Raw genomic sequence first — 6,000 nt, forward strand, 5'->3', positions numbered from 1 at the left:
TATTAACTAAGAAGAATCCACATAAAGAAGACATCACCACTATGAATGATGATGAAACTATTTCTCATCTTGAGAAATTGGAAAAGTACGATGGTGATTCCTAAAAGTGTCGGTATTATCTTCCTAATTATCTATCTGATAATTTCTATGATTATTATGATAGAACTTACTCTAGTGCAAAGAAAATTTGGAAGGCATTGCAGAGTAAGTATGATAACGAAGAGACTAGAGCGAAAAAAATTGCAGCTAGTAGATTTTTTGGTTTCCAAATGGTGGACAACAAATCAGTGGTAGATCAAGCTCAAGAATTCATCATGATTCTTGGAGAGCTTAGGTCCGAAGAGGTTAAAATTGGAGATACTTTATTATTTGTGGCATAGTGGATAAACTTTCACCTTCTTGGAAGGAATTTCAAAAAAAACTATGCGCCACAAACAAAAGGAAACCTCTCTTGAAACCTTGATAATGAAAATCCGCATGGAAGAAGAAGCAAGGGGCCAAGATGCACTTTTACAAACAGAAGAGAACAACATCACATCGAAGGTAAATTTAATTACTTCAAATAATGCTATTCCTGAAACTCACAAAAATACTTCTTTAAAGCCTAAGAGAAAAAATTCAAGAAAAATAATGGTAGACCTCCCAAGAAAAATAATGGTGAAAATCACCAAGCACAAAATCAACAAGTTCAAGAAAAAGGACCATGCTTTGTTTGTGGCAAGAGTGAGCATATTGCTCAATTTTGCAGATTCAGGAAACGTGGTCCTAACCCTCAGGCAAACTTTACAGAAGAACCTTTTGTGGGGGTGATTACCGACATAAACATGGTTGAGAATGTTGATGGATTGTGGGCTGATTCTGGTGCAAACTGTGATGTCTGTTATGACGAAGACTGATTTAAAAAATATACTAATTTTGAGGAGCCCAAAACCATCATGCTTGGTGATGCTCACATTACTCAAGTGCTTGGAAAGGGAGATGTTGAATTGTGTTTTACTTCTGGAAGGATATTAACATTGAAAGATGTACTTTATACTCCTTCTATGAGAAAAAATTTGATGTCTAGTTTTCTTATTAATAAAGCAGGCTTTAAACAGATTATTGAATCTGATCAATATGTAATAGTGAAGAAAGGTATTTTTGTGGGGAAGGGGTATGCATGTGATGGGATGTTTAAGTTGAATGTTGAAATGAATAAAACTTCTACTTCTGTTTATATGATTTCTTCTACTAATTTTTGGCATGCTCGTTTGTGTCATATTAATGATCGGTATGTTGGAATCATGAGTAGTTTAAGATTAATCCCAATGGTTAAAAAGAATTTTGAAAAGTGTGAGGCTTGTAGTAAAGCCAAGATCACTAAAATGCCTCATTTTCAAGTTGAAAGAAAAATTGATTTGTTAGAATTGGTTCATACTGATATTTGTGAACTTGGTGGAATTCTAACTCGTGGAGGTAATAGATATTTTATCACTTTCATTGATTATTTTTTAAGTTTACATATATTTACTTGATGAAAAATAAAAGTGATGCTTTTGAAAATTTCAAAACTTATCTCAATGAGGTTGAAAATCAGTTTGGAAGAAAAATAAAAAGAATTAGAAGTGATAGAGGTTGTGAATATGAATCAAATGAGTTTAATTTTTTTGTTAGATCATTGGGAATAATTCATGAAACTACTCCTCCTTACTCTCCTTCGTCTAATTGAGTAGCAGAAAGGAAAAATAGAACTTTGGTTGAATTGACTAATGTCATGTTTATTGAGTCACATGCACCTTTAAATTTTTGGGGTGAAGCTATCTTAACTGCTTGTTATGTGTTGAATCGTGTGCCTCATAAAAAGTCTAAATTAACACCTCTTGAATTGTGGAAAGGTTACAAGCCAAGTTTGGGATATCTAAGAGTTTGGGGTTGTCTAGCCTTTGTGAGGCTAATGAATCCCAAGATTACAAAGTTGGGTAAGAAAGTTACTACTTGTGCTTTTCTTGGTTATGCTTCAAATAGTAAAACCTATAGATTTTTTAATCTCGAAGATAATATTCTAATAGAATCTGGTGATGGTATTTTTAATGAAAATAAATTTCCTTTTGATACTAAAAATAGTGGGGGTCAAACGATTGAACAAAATATTTTGTCACTACCTAATTCTTCTACTTCAACTTTGAAAAATAAAGATGTTGGTGATTTTGAGTTAAAAAGAAGTAAAAGAGCTAGAGCAGAAAAAGATTTTGGTCCTGATTTTTATGTGTTTAATATTGAAAATGACCCTCTAACTTTGAAGATACATTATCTTCACATGATTCTATTTTTTGGAAAGAGGCTGTAAATGATGAAATAAAATCTATAATTTCTAATAAAACATGGAAGTTAGTTGATTTACCACCGGGTTGTAAAACAATTGGTTGCAAATGGGTCTTAAGGAAAAAGTTGAAACCGGATGGTTCTATTGATAAATATAAGGCTAGGCTAGTTGCAAAAGGTTTTAAAAACAATTAGAAGACATAGAATTTTTTGATACTTTTTCTCCGGTAAAAAGAATTACATCCATTAGACTTTTAGTTGCTATAACTGCAATTTTTTTTTTTGCAAATTCATCAAATGGATGTAAAAACTTCTTTTCTAAATGGAGATCTAAATGAAGAAATTTATATGGATCAACCCGAGTGTTTTGTTGAAGTAGGCCAAGAAAGCAAAGTATGTAAACTTACTAAATCCCTATATGGCTTGAAACAGGCACCAAAGCAATGACATGAAAAGTTTGATTCTTGCATGATTGAAAATGGTTTTAAAATAAATGAGTGTGATAAGTGCATATATCATAAGTCTTGGAATAATTCACATGTGATCATTTGCCGATATGTTGATGATTTGTTGATCTTGGCTCTTACATGAATGTTATTGATAAAGCTAAAAATGTTCTTACAAGTCATTTTGATATGAAAGATCTTGGTGAGGCAAATTTTATTCTTGGAATAAAAATAACAAGAACATGTGAGGGGATTTTCCTTGACCAGTCACATTATGTTGAGAAAATTTTGAAAAAATATAACTTTCATGATTGCAAGCATGTTGCCACTCCTTTTTATTCAAGTGTTCACCTATTTCCTGTTAAAAGTGAAAATGATGTAATAAATCAAAAGGAATATGCTAGTATAATTGGAAGTTTGAGATATGTGATTGATTGCACTAGGCCTGATATTGAATATGCAGTAGGAGTACTTGGCAGGTTTACAAGAAAGCCAGATAATGAACATTGACATGCTTTAACAAGAGTTATGAGATATTTGATTGGAACGAAAAATTGTGGTTTGTTCTTTGAAAAATATCCTATTGTACTTGAAGGCTTTTGTGATGCATATTGGAACACTTTGTCAGGTGATTCCTGTTCTACCACTGGTTATATCTTTACTTTAGGTGGTGGTGCTGTTTGTTCAAGATCAAAAAAAGCAAACTATAATTGTTAACTCTACCATGGAGGTTGAACTAATTGCTTTAGCTTCAGCTAGTAAGGAAGTGAATTGGTTAAGAGATTTATTGTTTCAAATTCCTTATTTTGAAAAACGAATTCCTCCTATTTTAATTCATTGTGATAGCACCGCTGCAATTGGTAGAGTTCAAAATTGTTATTACAACGGTAAATCCAGACCTATAAGGAGGAAACACATTAATGGAAGATCGTATTTGACAAATGGTACCATTAATGTTGATTATGTCAAATCTTGTGATAATCTTGCAGATCCTCTTACGAAGGACTTAATAAGAGAAAAGGTCTGGAGCATATCGAGGGGGATGAGATTGAAGCCTACAAATCCTTGAGTCATATATGAGGAAACCCAACCTGGGGACTAGAGATCCTATAACTAGATTCAAAAGGAAAAACTAATCATATGATGACTTGTTGTGAAAAATGCACTATCTTTTCCCTCCCTATGATGTGAGTGCACTGTTTCCTGTAGTTTGTGAAGGTTGAGTTGATAAAACTCTTAATGAATATTTGTAGCCTGTATGGGTGGAGTGTTAATCTTACAGGAGCCCTCTCGATAGATTTCACCTATGTGATGTGTGGAACTAGGTCGCTTCCTATGAGAATGAGACTTATTCTCAAATGCACTCATGAAAACCGGGATAGCACATGGCCATAACGTGCTGACTGTTAAAGCTCATGTCAACACCTTGATTGTTATGTGTGAGAAGTGATATTTTATTTCCCTTAAGCAATCATAGGTCATGTCTGAGACCACTACAACTCTGGAGTAAAAGTTATTGTTTCACTAAGTGGAGGTTCAATGCAGAGCACACCTTCATTATGCATAGTAATCTTCCTTCAACTGGTATACTCTCTTATCAAAATATTAAAATGAGTGAGGATTGTTAGGTTATTAGCATTTTAATATTAATATTTAACATATTAAATTACTTTATTTAGGAGTTATAAGAATGATCATTGGTAGGCATTTGTGTTTTAAACTACCAATTTAATTATGTTATTCATCTTTGACTTGGTAGCTATATAATGCCATTACTTTTGGCTTTATTGGTCGAATTGATTGTGACATAAAAACATTCCAATAAACATTGGAATGGATAACTTCTAAATCATCCAATAGCATTGGTTGTCCATCACTTTATTTCATTCTTAATTCCTCCATTTCTCTTTGTAACCTATGTAACATATGTAACTCCTATTGTAACCTATGTAACCTATATAACTCCTATTGTAACCTATGAAACTCCTAAGGCCATTATCTTTACTATTTACTACCTCCATTATCTTACTATTTATTGCTAGGAAGACTTCTTGTAGTATAAATAGTGATGGTCTTCATTTGATTTGGAACACACAAAAAACACAAGAGGAAACAAAGAGTGAAAGAGTTAGTCTAAAAGAGAGTTCTTATTAGTTGAAGGGAGGTGTTGTTTTTTGTGGAGCTTTGAACTCAACTCTTGTCTGGAGTTGTTGAGTTATACTTTGTGAAGGCTGTTGTATCCTGGAGGAGACAAGTCAAAGAGGACTACTGCTGGACCGGTGAAAACATTTACTGCAGTAGGCTTGAATCTCCTTAAAGAGAGCGAGATATCCGCGCCTCAGCCTGAAGAGATTAATTTCTTCATTTTATTTTCAATTATAATCTTGCAATTTTATTATCTTGTAAGTTTTTTCACTAACAGGAGCACAATGAACAACAATTTTATGTTGTATAACCACAATTGCATCAAAACAAGACGGGAAGTAGAAAGAAGGAAATCCTCATCAGGAAGATCATATAGGAAAGGAAGGAGAAAAACAAAACATAAGAAAAGAGGATGAGTTTGTGAAACAGAGACACAAAAAATGGGGTGGAGGAGAAGTTGCACAAAGCATGCACTCCACACAAGCTTAATTAAACAATTGATTTGGGAAGCAAACCCAAATCAAACAGAGATCATATAGCAAGCACAGAAAAGAGTAGGAACGATCAAAAGTAAGAGACTAACTATAACACTACAACAAATTCAATTATTAGGGACAAATAAATTCGTCATTCAAAAATCACTAAATATCATGTGAGATGAAAAATAATTTATCAATCAATCGTCACTAAATGTGTATCGTTAAAAGTATACAAAGACGATTTAGTGTTTCGTCACTAAAAGTATAATATTTATTACAAAAGGAAAAATTGTCCCCAAATACTTAAACATTTGTGACAAATTTATTTATCGTAAAAAGTATATTTTTTGTAGTTAATAATATGATTTGTGCTAAAAGTTTATTACTATCGACAAATTTATATCTTCACCAATTATTTTACTTCAATTAGTAACGACATCAATTGTCTCTAAAGTTATATCTACTTCGTAGTTGAACAAAATCTAATTTCGTCACTAATGACTATATATATATATATATAATTTTATTATTAACTATATTAGCTAGGAACACATTTATTATTGTAAAATGGTTGATTTTCCTATTATCTCATTTCACATCTCAATTTTTTAACCCCCTCAAATGAGCTC

The sequence above is a fragment of the Solanum lycopersicum genome, chromosome 7 (assembly GCF_036512215.1).
Source record: "Solanum lycopersicum chromosome 7, SLM_r2.1".
NCBI classification, from domain to species: domain Eukaryota; kingdom Viridiplantae; phylum Streptophyta; class Magnoliopsida; order Solanales; family Solanaceae; genus Solanum; species Solanum lycopersicum.